Here is a 19,311-nt window from a genome sequence, read left to right on the forward strand (position 1 = left end):
CAAATGGAGAAAAAATGATACATATGCATGCAAAGGTAAATTGTTCAGCCTTAAAACGGAAAGAAATATTAGAGCAAGCTGCAATGTAGGTGAACCTTTAAAACATGGTAAGTGAAATACACAGAAAAGAAATAATTTTGTATAATTCCATTCAAATGAGTCACCTAGAAAATTCAAATCTACAGACCAAACAGTTGCTATCAAGGACCAAAAAGAGAGCAGAGCAAGGTTTTGGTTGTATATTCTGGTGGGCAGAGAGTTTGATTTGGGATGATGAAACATTTCTATGGGTGGGCATTGGTGGTTACACAACAAGGTCAGACTGGTTAATGCCACTGATGTTTGGAAATGGTGCAGGTGGTAAATCAAATTTTGCAAAAACTTTTCAGCCAGATTCTTAATTCTATTTTCAAGGACTTTTAAAAATTATTTGACAATATATTGTTAAAGGTATACCCAGAGGAGCTTTTCTCTGTAGGGAATGTTGGAGAAAATAAAATTAAAAACTTGGCCAGTGTGCTGGCATAGCAGGCTCATCCACCTGTGGTGCCAGCATTCTACATGGGCACAAGTTGAAGCCCTGGCCGCTCCAGTTCAAATCTGTCTCCTCACTCATGGCCTGGGGAGGCAGAAGAGGATGAACCAACTCTTTGGGCACCTGCACCCATGTGGGAAACCCAAAAGAATCTCCTGGCTTCTGGTTTTGCATCAGTTTGATTCCAGCTATTGCAACCATTTGGGAGGTGAGTCAGCACATGGAAGATTCACTGTCTCTCCTCTATAACTCTGACTTTCAAGTAAAATAAAATATTTTTTTAAAAATTAGCCTGTAAAAGATTTAAAGCATTTTAGATCTTTTCTTCTCTGGTTGTTTTGACAGAATAAGATAAATTATTTCCCACGCCTGGCCAACCCATCCCCATAAATGGAAGAAATAAAACAAGGAAAAAGTGGAGACATACTCAGACAGATGAAATGTTTTAAAAAATTTGGATCCACACTTGATTGAGCCTGGACAGAAAGAAACCTAAGCTACAGAGGACCTATTTGACACCCTTGTGCTAAACACTCACACATTCTGAAACTGCTGGGTTAGATGAATAACAACTAAATCGACACTCATCACATTTTTACCTAAAAAAGATCAATAACCTTAACATTACATCTGCAGGAACTAACTATAAAGAAGGAACAAAGATAACAGAAGGAAGGGAAACAATTATAAAAACTAGTAATGAAGAGAATTATTGAAATTGAAAGATGGATCTTTGTAAAAAATCCAGAAAAGTGAACCATTGGAATTAAATACAAAAGCACACTGATGACTGAAGTCAAGTCTAAGGCATCACTTTGAATAAAATGTGATTTACATACCAATAAGCCTACATGATCTTAATAATCCCTAGAACTGCATGAATTGCTAAAATTTTCAGCATTTTAAGCGTTAGCTTAGGGCTCTGGCAACTTCATCCATGTTTGTGTGATTAAGAACTCACAAGTACTGTTGGATGCCGATGAAGTGATTCTCTGCAGCAAGTGAAGATTGACAGCTATTGCCATTCATGACTCCTCATTAATCACTTCGACTTTGTTTATTTTAAACATCATGTGCTTGTTTCACTAAGGCCTAGACACAGGATTAATGACTGCCAAAACCATCAGCATGGCAGCGTATACCAATACTCCAACAGATCCAAGGATAGAAATGAACCTCCTAGAACACCAGATCTTGCCCTCCCACCTGGCCAAGACTCAACAGGAGCTTGAACTTCTCAAGGAGAAGCTTCTTCCATTAAAGCCTTCTGCCTATGCCCTGGACAAGCAGCTAGAAAAACATCTTAAGTTTTGGAGGGCATAAGTGATTGTCTTTCTTCTGAGAAATGAGATGAAGTGCAGGTTGGGCCTTGGGTTAAAATCCCTGCTACTGATTCCTGGTACAGACACAGAGGAGCTTGTTTATCATAGGAAAGGTAGAATATTCCTGTTTTGAGATGTTCTACAGGAGATGTACTACAGGAGGTTGTGCAGACATGTAACATCATGGTGTTCTTCATGTCAGCCTATTCAATATTTGAGACCCAACTGGCACAACACTGAGCTTGAGGATGTCTGTCTTTCTCTGATACACAGAGGTAAAATGAGAGTGCACATTTAGCATGAGAAGGGGGAATCCTACTCCTGTAGCCCAGGTTTGTCTTCAGACCCCTGCCGTGTCACTGGAACCCTTGTTTTAGTGTGTTTGTCTAGAACTTAACCTAGACTGTCTCAGTATCCTCTGTTTCTGTCTTAGTGAAGACACTTTTGGGCTGCAGGATTCCCAGTAGGTCCTGGTCTCCCTTGAATTCTGGGAACACAAGGGCATGCACAACAGGGGACTGTCGCATCTCTCTGGGAGTCAGCCGGTTTCATTCCTATTGTTTTGTTGTAGGAACCGTTGAAAGAAATTTTGCATAGAACATTTGAATTATAATGTTAAAAAAGTAACTGAAGATATGTATTTTGAGGAGAGATAAGCTCTGCTTGATTAATAATGAATCTTCCAGTTCTCTGTAGAATCATGTAAAAATGGTTTTGGATGTGAAGAAAATGCAGATAATGACCCACATCTTCACTGTATTAGCACACTGTACAGGAAGCAAGATTGCCGAACTGGTCTCCTGCTCTCTGGCCAGGCTTCCTTCTTCTCTGAGCCTCAGTGTTCACCTCTGTTAGTATCTTACGGAGTAGTACCCACCTCTATGAGTCATAGTAGACTGTACTATGTCATACAGGATCATTGGCATACTTCCTCTACATGTGTTTGATAGGTATTCATTCCAATTGCTAATGAATGAGTTGTTAGTTTTACAAATGTGTGGTCCTCAGTGGACGACCTCATTGAGTGAAACTGGCAGCGATTCATAACTGGAGAACTATTAAAACCACTTGAGCAAATATCTCAGAGCATGCACCACATCCGGGACTTGGGGTGGGTGGGAAACTGGGTGGGGCTTCTCCCTCAATATCCCCCTTTGCCTCAGATACACGATGGAAACAATATGGACATAATAGTATTACCCACTTCCCTATACCCCCTGAACCTTTTTTTGTTAACCACAATATGTAAAGATTGTCAACAGCTATACAATAAAATAAAATACATTAAAAAAAATGTGTGGTCCTAAGACTTATGGCGTATATGTGTGTGCAGATTTTTTTGTTTGTGACTTTGTTGCATGCAATTTGCAATCCCAGAACAAAGGACTTGCAACTGCAGTATATACCGTAGTGTTTGCCACACAAGCAGGAGCACCATGCTCAGGTTTAGTGATTAAATTGGGGGATGTCAAGCTTGGTAAATGCCCCAAGTGTCAGATTCATGCATAGTTTTTGTTTGTTTTTCATCTGATTAATTTATCTAGTGGACTTCAAACTTATGTTCTCCAGTTTTTGTACTAAAATCCCATATACTTCGGTAAGTCAGAAACATACAAGAAACATTTTTAACAGAGCAGTCACCCAGTGTATGTCCACACTAGGATGATCCCAGCATGCTCTGTTGCAACATCAGCGGCATGTGCAACTGTCTAAAGAGCCTGTTGTGTCTGTGTTTTTTTCAGAATATGAACCATACAGAGTCATCATTCAGCCTGGACTGGGGCAGAACATGCAGTGTGAGGAGGAACAGCTGGCTGAGAGCCCACCTGTCACCAAGAGGCTGAGGCAAATGCAGGTAGCAGGTTCAACCTGCAAGAATCCTGGTGGTGGGCAGTTTAGCTGGCAAACCTGAGAATTCACTTGGGTCCAGACAACGGTGGATATTTACATCACAGGTATTGATTCAAAATTATTAATAAAATGAATGTTAAAAACACAGAGCACGATGAACACAACATTTGCCACATTTCATTTTCTCTCAAAAGCTTATGTTGAAGTGATATTCATACCCAAATGAAAGGAACAACTCAGACATTTATCATATGATGACACTCTCCCAAAGTGACGTTTCTTCTTCTATTATAGATGGTTTCTTGGTGTGCACAATGGTGATTACGAATATCCCTCAGGGAGAAGTAGAACAGACATGGAAAATTATCAGCAAAATCTGTGATCTCACAACAAGCACGCTGACGGAGTGCAAGACTTCTATATTCCATGGCAGAGGGTGACATGTGATCTGGGAGTGTCTGCTCTGGTTTGTGAGTATCAGAAGATCTTTGAGCAGGCTTGAGGCACTGTCCCTCAGCTCCTCTCTAGAGTTCAGTTCCTTCTGTGAACTCGATCAACACTGAGAAAGCCAGCCTATCTCACCTACCAAAGTACCTGCAAAAGATTCTCATTTGGTTTTACCTCTGTCTCACTCTCAGATACTAAAGATCACTGAAATTTTGAAAGGATATTGCAGATTTATATGTGCAAATGAGCTACTACGGCAGATGAAGGAAAAAAATCTCAACCCCAAACAAAGGAAAATCCATCACTGAGAGGTGAGTTTCCAACATCACTTTTGACACTTGGTAATTTTTAGTCCCACAGGCAGGTTGGAGAAAAGCCATCAGAGTCCATCAGCCTCCACTTGGTTAAACACCTAAGCAACCCAAGGCCCAAAGCCTCAGACTCTTGGGAATCCTTAACTCTCATTGCCATTCTGCCAAGAAGCAGGTTCAAGACCAGATGCACTGTGACAACAGCCCCACTGGGCATGCGCTGTCTCCACAGGGGATGCTGTAGGAGCAGTCAAGAATAAAGTTGTGGTGCTCTTGTGGAAAAGGTTTGCCTGGAAAGAATCATGAGGAAATTACCTGAAAACGCTAGAATGTAGACCATTGACTGAGACAATGGACTTGCCATGTCTTCTTCAGTTAATAACAGAAAAAGTGGATCTAATTTAGAAGTATGAAAACTGACTGTTATAATGCTTTAGTCCTATTGAAACAAATGCACCTCCTCATGTTTTTGTTACTATGATGGTCATGAAAGGTTAAATTTATGGTTCAGCAGTCTATATTCTGGAGTTTTTGAGTAGCTCTTCATGATACTTTTCAGGTGAAAAATTTAAGCAAGAATGCTGCATCCTTAGTCCTGGGTGCTTCATTCCCCATCCCATGTGCAGTCACAGAGTTCAGTGTGTCCACCATTGTTGTCAGTTGTTTAGGCAGGAGACTAACAGATCTGTCCTTTGGTAAGTTACACAATGGGGCCTATCATTAAGAAAACTGGGGAGCGTCCAGTTGAGAATACGCAGCATCTCATTCTGCATTTATTTGCTCTGATGAATTTAGAATTCATCAACTATCCATGCCTATCGTAATACATATTTTGTTCTCATTTCTTGCATCATTTGATTCAATGGTTGCTTAATGCTTTTATTTGCTGATAATGTGGTATAAGGAAAATATATTTGCTTTCAGAATGTTCATGCCAACCAATATTTTTGCACTCCATAAAACAACAGAAACACTCAAACCACAGTTTTAGGTATAAGCTAAATTTTCGTCAGCTATGAAAAAGAACATTCATTTCCAGAACTTTCCTGATAATCATAATTGTCATATGACAGCAAAAAAAAACTCTCTTTCCTAGAGTTTAACCTTTACTGAAATGTTCTTTGACTATGAAAAACAAAGCTCATTTGACAAGTCCTAATGTTAATCATAATGATCACCTGCCACAAAATGCAGCTATCCTTTCTAGAGTTTCAAACATAACCAAAACTTTCTACAGCTATGAAAACCTCTGCTCTCCTAATTTTAACGTTAATGAAAATTATCTTCTGCAAGGAATCAGCTCTCCTTTCAAGCAATTTAACCTTAACCAAATTTTTCTACATCCTTCTAAAAGGCACTCATAAACAGCATTTAAATGTTAAGCAAAACCGTGTTGTAGGACAAAGAGCAACTCTCCAAGAATTTCAATCTTCACCAATGTTTCCAACAGTTATTAAAACTTCTCTCCTTTCCAGAAATTTCATGCTAATCTAGCTTGTCTTCTGCTGTGGAAACAACTCTCCTTTCTAGTTGCCTTACCGAACCAAAACCATGTTCAGCTTTCAAAAGAACACTGCTATTCAATCTTTTCATACTATTCAAAATTTATTGTGTGACAAAGCAAAACTCTTCATTCTAGAATTTCCATTTTATCCAATTTCCTACAGCAATGAAAACTGCTTTCCAGAAATTTTAATATGAACTTCAAGTTATCTTCAAAAATATAGCTCTCCTTTCTTAATGATTAAACTTGACCCTGATGTTCTTTATCTTTGAAAAGGGACACTCATTTCCAAAATTGTAATGTTAACCAAAATTTTCTTCTGCCTTAAAGAACAACTGTCTTTCATAGGATTTCAAACATAACCAAAATTTTCTACGGGTATAAAAACTTCTCTGTTTTCCAGAAAGTTTGTGCTAAAGTACATTCTGCCATGAAAATGACTCTCATTCTAGATGTTTAACCTTAACAAAAGAGTTCTCCCTCTATGGAAAGGACTCTCCTTACTAGCATTTTAAAGTTCATCAAGATTTATTGTGTGACAAAGAACAATTATCTTTTCTAGAATGTCAACAGTAACCAGAGTTTCCTACAGTTCACAAAATGTGTCTACTTTCCAGAGCTTAACTTTAACCAACATTTTCTTCTGTAATGAACAAGTACTCTCCTTTACAGAATGTGGTGTTGATCAAATGTTGTTCTGCTTACTAAACAAGTCTCCTTTTGAAACATTTCCCTCAACCATAGCTTTTTTTTTCTGCCTGAAGATGGACACTCATTTCTAGAAATCTAATGTTACCCTAGATGTTCTTTTGCTTTAGCAGAACAACTTCTATTTCAAATTTTGATTGTTAATCAAGGATTCTCAAGCAATAGAATGCCACCTAATACAGGGATATTAATTTGACTAAAATTTAACAGGCATGAGAACATCTCTGCAGAATTTTTGCTTTAACCAAAATTTTTCTTAAGTATCACAAAGAAAATTTCTTTCAGAATTTTCTTGTTTATCAAAATTTTCATCCGCAAAAAGTCTTGTTTCCAGAAATTTAATCTTAACCAAATTTTTTCAAAATAAAAAAAACTCTACTTAATTTTAACTTTCATTGAACTTTTTTTTTTCAGTTAGTACAAACTATACTTTTTTTCTGAAATTTTAATGTTATATAGTTTTTGTTCTGGTACAAGGAAACAACTGACTTCTATAAAGTTGGTGTGCAACAAAATTTTCTTCCATTCTCAAAAAACCACAACTCTTTCTAGAAGTTGACATTCACCAAAATTTTATTCTGCTTTGGTAATATCTCTCATTTCTAGAATTTTAATGCTAATCACAATTGTTTTTATTTAAGACCATTCAAATTTTTGATTTATTGGACTTGCAGTGTTTTACTTGTTGATTACATCACCACTCCGTGGTCATTTTTGAGAACCAGACGTGCCTGTTGGGGACAAGCAGGAGGAGGCTGGGGCCGCAGGGATCTGAGGTCTCAGAGAAGAGTCTCAGGAGAAAGGATCTTTCTTGGGGCAGCTAGGGCTGTGCTACTGAGACAGCTCAGAAGGGGTCTCTTCAACTTGAAGCACAGGCCAACCTAAGCTCAGATCTTGACACTTGACACTACCCTGGCCTTTGGTGCTGCAGAGGGCAAGAGAGATCACACTGGAAGCTAATGTAGTATGTTAGGAGGAGTGTTTTTTGGTCAAACTAGGCGACTTCAGCTCCTGCTTCCTGCTACATCCAGGAACATGTTAAACCCCAGGAACCACTGCACATAGAAGACAAAAACAGAGGCTTTATTATACTTTATATATGAATATAAAGTATATATATATATATATACACGAATTTTTAATTTTACGGTACAATTCCATACAGTCTGGGTTTACCCCCTCCCAACACTAAATTCCCACCATTGACTGTTTTTCCTCATACTGTTACAATAATTTAGTTCTTCATAATGAATTAAGCTGTCATCCTCTAATCAGCTACACAGTACAGTATTTCTACAGCATTTTCAAACATTCAATTAACTAAATTGCAAGAGGCAGGAGGGGAGCTGCTGGAGACACTAAGTTTACATATTGTTAATTAACTGATTTTAGCATGGTAGGGGACACGAGGGAGCAGGTACACAAGGTTCTTGTGCCACTTCCATGCTGTTAAATTAAATGACGATCTATACAATCAATTGACCAGGGAAGCAGTTCCTATCAGCTGACTGTACCCCATTACTTTGGCTGCTGAAGATGGTTGTCAGACATGGATATTGAAATCTGTATAAATCACCATTGCATGAAGAGTTAGTCCTGAGTAATAATAGCTCCTTAGGGAAAAGAGGATGATATTTTCATTTGGTGGGTGGAGTTTAAGGGGCTGTTTGCACAGAGCTGACCCAGCCTGTGGTTCCCTATCCTGATGCTACTGCTCAGCCTCCTGAACCTTTAGCAACCCTTCTCCCAGGAGCCAAAGCACTTGTGTTTGTCCCCATGCCAGGGCTAGGCTGAGTGCCCTAGACACTTCATATCCCTCTCCAGATGAAGAAAGAAAGGGAGCTACTTGTAAGCTAGTTCTGGAGTTCAACTGTGTTGGTTCTTACTGGTTTCCCAATCCCTGCAAATGTTGATTCAACATGTGACTCACCAGAGAGGAAAAGACACATCCTAAGCAGAGGAGCCGGACAGGGAGCTGAGGGCTTCCTGTGGATCAAGTGTCAGGAGAGTAGAGGGATCTCAGGTTCCCAGCACTCAGGATTCTGAAACAGACTCAGCTTTGGGGAACATCAGGCGCAACGGCACCCCAGCACAGCTTACACCCTCATCCCCTCCCACTTTACTGCCTCAGTGCCTTCCTCTAGTGTGAGGATCATGCCTGGGGGATCAGAAGCCATCAGAGCATGGATAATAATAAAAGAGGCACTCTGGCGGTGACACTGGTGCACTGAAAGCATTTTCCTCTGAGCAGAAGAGAACCACTGTGTTTTCACCAGGCCTGGGTCTGGGATGCAGTCCTGGCTTCCAGAAGACCTGGTTCCCACCTTGTTGAAGGCACTGCAGGCTCCCCTTTAGTGGGTCAATTTGGGTATAACATTGTTGACTCACTGGCACACTCAGGATTAAGATCTAAGGAGACACTTTGGTTCAGTCCTGGGGACAGGGAGGCCAGAAGATGTGGCCGTTGACTGTGTTACAAGGAACCTTCTGTGCAGGAAGCTGAGGATGCCTGCCCCCCTGTGGAGAACACACAGTAATTGTCACCATTGTTACCAGTGTTGTGTGCTAACTCTGTGCTCATACTGGTGGAGAGAGGGTTGGATGAGATCCTTGGGGCTGAGTGTCTGGGCACACACCATTTCTTGGAGAGTAGAGTTTCCTTATGAGGAGTCACCTCCAGACTAGGAGAGGGAGATGCCTGGCTACATGACTGCTTCTACAGGACTGTGAATTTGACTACCAGCTCGGCACCACTGTGCACATCTGGCTTTGTAGCCCAAGCCTTATCCAACTTAAGACTTCTGGCAACTCCGTGGGTACATGGTGGATCAGAGGAATGGAGTTTCTGTAGGGCTATTGCTGTGGCTTTGTGAAGTGCAAGAAAGATGTCACGTAAGTGGTTGCAGGGTTAATGATTACATTGCTCGCCTGCAGACTGGGGTCACTGACACCCTGAGGAGCAGGCTGGGGTATAAAGGGGCTCAAACTAAATTTCCAGGCTCTGAGTGTCCAGATTTCATCTCCTTGTCTAAATATTCACAAAGACTACCTATCCAGGGCCAGAGATCTTCAGTATTTGTGTCTTGGGGTTGAGGAAGCATCATCCAAGCCCAGGGTAGTAGCCTATCCTGTGTTCATCAGTCAGCAAGTGCAGTTAACACACTGCACGTGGCTGTTAGTGGAAAACTGGCTTTCCTTTTGTTTTCTGATTCTCTCAACATTTGTCATATGCAAGGCCAATGTCGTAGCATCATGTGTTAAGCTTCATCCCGTTTTTTAACTCAGCTCTTTGCTCATGCTGGTGGAAAAGAAGAAGAGTATGTTCCAAGTGCTTGGGCCCTTTCAGCTGTGTGGAAAATCAGGGTACTCTCCAACACAGGTGACATCATCCTGTCAGAATCCTGACATTGGTACAAACTGGTGGTAGAAAATTTCTGCTATACCTTGTGACTCCTTGCTAGATTTAATACACTACCTACCCAACCAAAGAACAATTTAGAGCTGTTTGAAACCTGGATCTGGATGTTATCCATCAATGTAGCTTGTGTGTGTGTGTATGTGTGTGTGTATGCATTTATAATCCAAGAGAATGGGAGAGGTACAGAGAAAGCGAGACAGAGAAAGTCAGAGAGAGAGAGGTTAAAATTGAGAAATTAGGATGTTCACTAGAGACATGATTATAAACACAAAAGTGATCGACTCAATAAGTTAGATGAAATGGGCAAACTGCTTGAAAAATAAATTTCAAAGATTCCTCAAGGTCTGGCATCCTGAGCAGCACTAACACATCCAAAATAAATACAGTTAAAAAAAGAGTAGAATTAAATGCAACTCCTTTTATGAGACCAGAATCATCTGGATACTAAATACAAAAACACTAGAAGAAAATAACAGATCAATACCTCTAACAAGCACACATGTAAAACCCTAACATAATGTCATTGTACAAACTAAGCAACAAAATAGGATTTACACATTGTGAACAAATGGTGTTAGTGATAAAAATAACAATTGGTTCAACATTCAGGTTACTGTAACTTATCCAAATGGGAAAAAAATACTCATGGTAACATTTAGGTAGATGAGTAAAACAAAATTGGTAGTTCTTGTACTAAATAAGGAAACTTTGGAAAGTTTTATTTGGGGCCTGATGTGGTAGCCTAGTGGCTAGTGAAATTCCTGGATTTGCATAGCCAGGATCCCATATGTGCCACAGTTTATGTCCTGGAGGTCCCACTTCTCATCTAGATCCCAGGTTTTCACCTGAGAAAGCAGTTGATAATGGACCAAAACTTTGGATCCCTGCACCCCTGTGGGAGACCAGAATGATCTCTGGGTTACTGGGTTCAAATAGAAACAGCTCAGGACATTGCAGCTGCTTTGGGAGTGAATCAGTGACAAGGATCATCTCTGTCTCTCCTTTCTGTACATTTGACTTTTCCATTAAAATAAAACAAAACTTTCTTGCTAAAAAAGAAAGTATTCTCTGTAGAATGGTTTTTAAATATTCTTTAGTTATGTTTTAAAAGTCTTAATTAGGGAGATCAGGAGAGACTGAGAGGGAAAGATCTTTTAGGTGCTAGTTCACTCACCAAATGGCAACACAGGCCAGGAAATACTGGTACACAATGAGAAGCCAGAAGCATCTTATAGTCTTCCACTTGGGAACAGCGTCCCAATGTCTTAGAGCTATCCACCCTGCCCGTTTTTCCTGGCAACCTTCACCCAATCTGATTTATGCTTGCACCAGTAGGAGCAGTCAACCCAGCCTGGCGCTTCCCTAATCTAGCTCACGTGAGGCTCACAGGTGTTGTAGTACTATCTGGTCTGGTCTGCCTCATCCCAACTCATGCTCTCCGGTAGAAGTGGTATGGTAGTCCAGCAGACAAGCCCTCCACATTTCCTCTACCAGGTTTGCCTCCTCCCCTACAGGTAATCTTGTCTGCTGACTGGGTGCTGTAACCCAGGCTGGAATGCCCCGCCTTGCCTCAGCAATTGACAGTGGGTGCTGTAGCCATTGCCCGTCCCAGAATATTCCCAATTCCAGCTCCCACTGCTGGGGGTTACAGCCTAGACCAGCACAGCCAGCACCCAGTCCCAGTGGTATTGTGTCCTGGTGTATGTCGTGACTAAATTGGGCCCAACTCACTTTATATTCTGGTGATCATATATGACAGCAGTCGATGTGAGCTTGTTCAGCCTGGCTTGCCCCTGACCTGTACGAAATATATGCCTATAGGTACCATGACTGTGCAATTCCCTAAATATATGCAAAGCACTAAAAGTTTCAGTGAGAAACAAGAAATCTGAATACATGTACAGCAAGTAAAAATCCTATGCAAAACTCAAATTCCCAAAATCATGAATGAATTTCATTGTGGAGGTTGAATTCTAATGTGTACTTCAATCTGGATCCATAGTACTCACTAACCTGCAAAAATGATTAGCAAAACAAATTTTCTTAAAAAAAAAGCAAACAAAAAAACTCCCACAAAAAGAGTACAAGTCACAGTTATTTTTTGTAGGAACTTTCAGGGAATTTTCTGGAGCTAGCACTGAGCACCGCAAATTAAAGCACATCTTGGGACATGAACATTCCATTCAAGTGTAAGGTTCGGTCCTGGTGTTTCTCTTTCAATACAGCTCCTGGCTAACCCACCTGGGAAGGCTGAAGAAGATGATCTAAGTGCTTGGACCTCTGTTATCTATGTGAGTAACCTGGTTAGAATTCTGTTTCTCTATCTTGAGCATGAACCAATCCTGTTTATTGTGGACTTATGGTGATAAAATTAGCAGAAGGAAGATCTAACATCTGGCACATTCTTATCTTTGTAACTCTGCCTTTTATTAAATGGAAACAGCTTACATTACTCTATGTGCTGTATTTGTCTGAAGACAACAAGACAAAAGGCCTATCACACATTTCAGACTCCCAAGATAACAAAATGGTTGGTTGTGGCCAGGCCAGCACAGGAGGAGAGGAACAGAATATGATGGCCAACACAGGTGGCAAAAGAAGCCATCATCTGCTACTTCCCATGGTGGGCAGCACCAGGAATGTGAAAGTGGGAACAAAGCTAACACATGATTCCAGGCACTTACATTTGGGATACAAGTGTCCTGGGATACATCTTAACCACTATGGCAAATTCCCTACACTCCCTCATTCTGAAAAAAAAAAAAAAACCTCAGTTGTGAAAAATATACAGGATATATTTTAGACTTGAAGAGTTTTAAAGTGATAGAAGAAATTAAAACTTCTTGGGAATGTCCCACTGTGAGAGATATTATGTCACTGAAGCTTCTGGAAAGTAATGGGCCCATATAATCAACACAAGTGTGCACAACTATTAAGAATAAAAGATGAGAGGATGGTCTCCATCGGGGTGAACTTCAGAAGGTCCAAGAAATTTCTGTATGAACCATGCTTAGCCAACTGAAGAGTAGGGCACTTTAAGAGGCCATGACACCCTCCACATTCTAATACTGCCATGGAAACTCCAGATTGTTACCTCATACTGAACCCTCCCTCTCACCCTCAGAAACATCACTACAGGCAGTGGCATTCGCTTAGGGCTCTGGCAACTTCATCCTTGTTTGTATGATTAAGAACTATGAAGTATTGTTGGAAGTCGATGAAGTGATTCTCTACAGTAAGTGAAGACTGAAACCTATTGCCATCCATGACTTCTATTTAATCCCTTTGACTTTGTTTTAAACATCAGGTGCTTGTTTCTCTACTGCCTAGACCCTGGATTAATGACTGCCACACCATCAGCATGGCAGCATGTTCCAGAACTCCAACAGATCCAAGGACAGAAATGAACCTCCTAGAACACCAGGTCTTGTGCCCCCAGCTGGACAACACTCCACAGGAGATTGAAGATCTCAAAGAGAAGCTTCTTCCATTTGGGCCTACTGCCTATGCCCTCAGCAACCAACTACAAAACACTAAGTTCTGGAGGTGATGGGTGGCTGTATTTCTTCTGAGAATTGAGGTGAGGTTTAGGTTGTGCCTTGGATAATAATCCCTGTTACTGAATCCTGGTACAGACACAAAGGAGCTTGGTTATCACAGGAATGGATGTAAAACTCTTGTGTTGAGATGCTCTGTGTACTGCAAGATATTGTGCAGCATGTACTATTATAGTGTTCTTCATGTCAGTCTATTCAATATTTGAGACCCAACTGGCACAACACCAAGCTGGTGATGTTGATTAAAAAGTGATCTGCACAGTATCTCAGTTTAAAAATAATGAAGATGTCTGAACTTCTCTGGTACAATCTATGTAAAAACATTGAGGGTGCACATTTAGCCTGAGAAGGGTAGTCTTACTCATAGAGCCAAAACTGGGTTTGTCTTCAGCCCTCTGTAGTGTCAGGATATCCCTTGTTTGAGTGTGTGCTTTGGGAACTTAATAGAGACTCTCTCAGTAATCTCTGTCCCTCCCTGAGTGAAGACGCTTTTGGGATGCAGAATTCAAAGCAGGTCCTAGTCTACCTTGACTCCTGGGAACACAAGGGCTTGCACAAGAGGAAGCTGGTGGTGTCTCCCTATTAGGAATCAGCAGTGTCTTTTCTGCAGTTATTTTTTTAAGAACCACTGTAGGAATTTTTGCTTAGAAGTTTTGAATCAGAAATTTTAATTCTAAGTAAAGATATGTATTTTGAGGAGAGATCAGCTCTTCTTGATTAATAATAATTTTCCACTTCCCAGTAGAATCACATGAAAACAGTTTTGGAAGAGAAGAAAATGCAGATAATGACCCAAATCTTCACTGTATTAGCACATTGTACAGAGAGCATGAATGCTGGACTGGTCTCCTGTCCTCTGACCAGGTTTCCTTTTTCTCTGAGCTTCAGTGCCCTCCTCTGGTAATATCTTATGGGGGCAGTCCCCACCTCTCTGAGTCAGAGTAGAATGCACTATGTCATACAGACTCATTGGGATACTTCTACATGTGTTTGAATGATGTCAGACTCATGGCTGAATGTGATAGGTGATCAATCTAATTGATAATGAATGAGTTGTTAGATTCACAAATGTGTTGTCCTAAGACTTACGGCATATATGTGTGTACAGATTTTTTTCTTCTTTGTGATTTTGTTGTATGCAATTTGCAGTCCCAACACACAGGCCCTTCACCAGTATCATCTTTTGATGTTTGCCACACAAACAGGAGCACCATGCCAAGCCTAGGTGATTGATATGGGAGATGTCAAGCTTGGTAAATGACTGACTTCACACATTCACACCATAGGGGTTAGACTAGGCTCTGCTAAACACTGTTTGTGTGATCTGATGGAGTTACCCAATGCACATTAAGCTTCTCTTTACTCATCTCTCTGGGATGTACAAAAATCTCACGTATTTGGCTAATGGAGAAACAGACTTGAGAGATTTTAAACAGAGCTAGCATTCAGTGTATATCCATGCTAGAATGGACCCAAAACTCTCTACTGTGACCTCAGCAGCATGTGTAGCCATCTAAAGAGGCTGTGTGTCTGTGTTTTCTCAGAATGTTAGCTGTACAAGGTCATTATTTGGCCTGCTCTGGGGGAGAACATGGTGCATGAGGAGGAACAGTTGGCTGAGAGCCCACCTGTCCCCAAGAGGCTGAAGTAAGGGCATGCAGCAGGTATAAGCTGCAAGAATCTCTGTGGTAGGCAGTGTAGCTAGCAGAGCAAGGCATTTACCTGGGTCAAGACAAGCATAGAACTTCATATACACAAGTAAGTGAGTCACAATTATTTATAAATAAATGTTAAAAGCACGGAGCACGATAAACACAATATTCGCCACATTTAATTTCCTCTCAAATGCATATGATGAAGTGATAGTCATCAAATAAGCTGATGAACTAAAAAGAAACAACTTAGAGTCATTTATCATATGATTCCACTCTCCCAAAGTGACTTTTCCTCAGTTGCTGGAGTTCCAATCCTATTAGGGCCATTTTGGGTGGGATTAGTGGTAACCCAAAATGTACAACTCCGTCTTTTTCCTGGGAGAAGGACTTTTTTTTCCCACATATGCTCTCTGAGACCTAAAGCCTGTCCTCCTCTGATCTCTAATTGTGAATCTTCCCTTCTCTCACTAACCTTAGGAAATTCGATATCTTATTCCAACCTCAAACAAGACAACTGAGACAATTGAAGCAACAAACACAGTAAGGAAAAGATACCTCTTTCTTACTCCATCAGCATCTCAAAGATCTGCTCACAGTGGACGGCCCTGAGATCTACCAGAACCAGAACCTCTGGGATCAACTTTCTAAAGGGCATCATCTGGCAGAGCACTCACGAAGTCAAGCTCAGCCAAGATACTGTCCAAGGAAAGGAGGGAAGACCTGCTAGGACAGAGGCTGGGGAACTCCACCCAGTGGGGAGACAGCATTGGAGCAGGGACAGTCTGCAGTGTCCTCACAGGGAGGCTGTGGCAGGAGGAGCTTCCTAGGAGGGAAGAGATCTGGGCAAAGATGAGGGTTCCCAGGTCTGTGCACACTCTGACTTCAGAGACGCTGTTCAGGCATGTTTCCTTCACCTGGATTTCTGTTCTGTGATCCCCACAGTGGTTAAAAGCATGCTATATGGCAGCTATAGCAATCAATTATGAAGGACTCTTGACTGTACCTTAAGCAGAATAAAGTCACTCTCCTGGGTTGGTTGAGGGACAGATGAGGTAGAATCTGAAGTGAGATGTCGAATGCTGTGCAACCCTTAACCTTGGTACATGTGTACAATTCTCACTCATTCAGCAGACACAGGTCTATGGGGTTGCATAGCAAAATAGAGAGTTTGATGTAAACATTGTGGGTAAGGGTAATTCCTTCTTTCAACAACAGGGGTAGGTTTCCCCTGGAAGCCATATCGGGACATAGAGTTGTGAGGCTTAGAACTAGGTTTGTGGTGCAAGGGATGAATACAGCAGCAACCGAAAGTAAGGCTAGAGAAACATTGCTTAGTTTGACAATCATGTGCCCTTTTGAGAGCCTTTGCCTAGCTCTATGACAGGAAGCTATAGTGATCTAGCAGATGATTCACTTGTGCTGAGGTCATAAGGGCAGCGTGTATGTTTCTTTAGTGATAAAATTTGAGCCTCCTCTGGTCACAGATCACAGCCATGATGCTCTTCGTCATTGAACTGAAACAGTCCAGTGTGTGAGGGACCATTTCTGAATTTCTTTGTAGATGTAAATAACTCTCAGAAAGAGTAAGAACAATGACCCCTGACATTTCTGGTCCTCAGATTACAAACAGGCAGCAGGAAGAGGAGTCATGGAGAGATGAAATGTCAGAGGTTCTGGGAAAGAACTCCTAAGTACTCAGAGGTATGCAAATTCCACGGGAAGGGTGCAGAGAAACTGCTGGACAAAACAGCTGCCCTCTCTCCACCAGGCTACATCTTCTGAGCTCTCTGGAGTTTGTCCCATTGGCCTTGTCCTGAGTGATATAATCATGTACTAACCCTGCCCTGTCACTCTCGCTGCCTTCTGTGAAGATGAAGGGCTTAGTGTGGTGTATGGTTTTGTTTTGTAAGGTTAACCTTAGCTTGTTGGCAAGTGTTCATTGCTGTGAGAGCCAACAGGCAAAGTTGCTGCTTCTTCCTCAGGGGTGGAGTGAGAAACTTAAACATCACCATGAATCTGGCATCTGTAGCAACACAGGGGCCTGTGGTCACTCAGCTATGCCTGCCAGTGAGATGCCTAAAAAGATGCAAAAGACAGAGCTCCAAAAATCTGAGTCAGAGTCATACTTGGAACAACTTTGTTGTTGCTCTCAGAAATCTTTCTCAATATCATCATCACTATCATTACTCCTGTTCCATTCTGGAAAATTCTGATATCCAACCTAGTAAATTCTGATTGTGTCTTCTGCTCTTCCCCAGGTCTAGTGTCAGCAATGAGCAACCTGAGAGGAAAGTGAATCAAGTCCTATCAGTTTCAACAGCTAAAATGTGTTTCCCACCTCATAATGACCTTATAATCATGATTTCCTGCTTGATAATCCTTAAGTCAGATGTCCTTTTTGTGGTCGCAATGCATATTCACCAGAGTGCAGGGCACTGTCACCTTCCAGGCTGAATGAGAAGGAGATCATGCACGAGGCATGAAGAGAATTTTAACAGCATAAAAATGACAAGGGTAGTACAGAATTTGGAGGACTTTACTCAGGTGACACCATTGGTGGAGGGTACACATGACAGGATCAATGAGATTGTAAATCCAGATTCTGATGCTAACAGTCTGATAGAACTAAGACAAAAATACCAAAGTGTTTGTAAGGAAATGTGAACAATCACGTATATAAAGAGATGCATGCAATGGGTAGTGAGAGGAACTCCCAGCAGCATGGAGCCAGTCATGCCAAGACCTCACCCCTGTCCTGAACTGGTTGAAAGAGGGTTATGGAGCCTCCACTGAGCTGATTTTTTGAAGAAATGCCTACATTTCTATGTGTTGACATAAATCACTAGTCTTAAGGGCACTGCCCAGAGTCCAGTGGAGGTGTGAATACAAGGATTCTGCAATTGTACCCTGCTTCTGGCCAATTAGTCTCCAACAAGGGGACTCAATTCTTGCTAACACCCACTGTATCCCAATAAAAACTGCATATGGAGCCAGCTGATAAACAAATTACACACAACAATGTTCCCACACCTTGAGGAGCTCACTAGATAAGTTGTGTACATCGACACAAATGCATCTTCTCACATTTTTGTTATGGTGATTGTCATGACATGTCCGTTTTCTGGCTCAGCAGTTTAAATTCTGAAGCTTTCTTGTATAGCTCTTTGCGATTCCCTTCATTTGAACCATTTAAGCAGGAACACTCCATCCTTACTCCTGGGTGCTTCCTATCCCAGCCCATGTGGAGACAGAGAGTTCAGTGTGTCCATCATTATTGACAGTTGGTTAGGAGAGGACTAACAGATCTGTCTTTTGGCAAGTTACACAATGGTCTCTGTGAGTAAGAAACCTTGGGAGTGTCCATTTGACTATATACAGCATCTCATTCTGCATTTGTCTTCCTCTGATGACTTAAGAATTTATCAGACATCCATACCTGTCGTAATTCATATATTTTGTTCATTTCTTGTATTTGTTTTGAATCATTAGTAGCTTCAGTCTTAGATTTGCTAGTACAGTGCTTTGTACAATAGTTGCTTTCAGAATATTGATGTAAACCAGTATTTTTGCACTCCAAAAAATAACACCAATTCTCAAACCAGAATTCTAAACGTATTCCAAATTTTCCTCAACTATGAAAAGAACAACATTCCTTTTTCAGAAATTTCATCTTAATCAAAATTTTCATGTGCCTGACAAAGAACTCTCCTCTTTAGAAGATTCACCTCAATCAAAATGTTCTTTAAATATGAAAAAGAAAGCTTATTTGAAAAATGTTAGCATTAACCAAAAGTATTATCTGATGAAAAAGAAACTTTTCTTTCTAGACTTTCAACCATAACCAAAACTTCCTTCAGCTATGAAAACCTCCGCTGTCCCAAATTAAACTTTATTAATGAAAATTATCTGCTACCTGGAAACAGGTCTCATTTTGAGCAATTTGACCTTGACCAAAATTTTCTACTACCATCCTAAAGGGCACTCATTTCAACCATTTAAATGT

At 41.0% G+C, this 19,311-nt stretch overlaps 1 pseudogene; it reads left to right on the forward strand.

Moving 5' to 3' along the window:
- LOC131478263 (golgin-45-like) overlaps positions 1-16,843 on the forward strand; it is a 33,808-nt pseudogene extending 16,965 nt beyond the window's left edge.
- The last annotated feature ends 2,468 nt before the right edge of the window (positions 16,844-19,311 follow it).

This window comes from Ochotona princeps, chromosome 2, assembly GCF_030435755.1.
Source record: "Ochotona princeps isolate mOchPri1 chromosome 2, mOchPri1.hap1, whole genome shotgun sequence".
Taxonomy (NCBI): Eukaryota; Metazoa; Chordata; class Mammalia; order Lagomorpha; family Ochotonidae; genus Ochotona; species Ochotona princeps.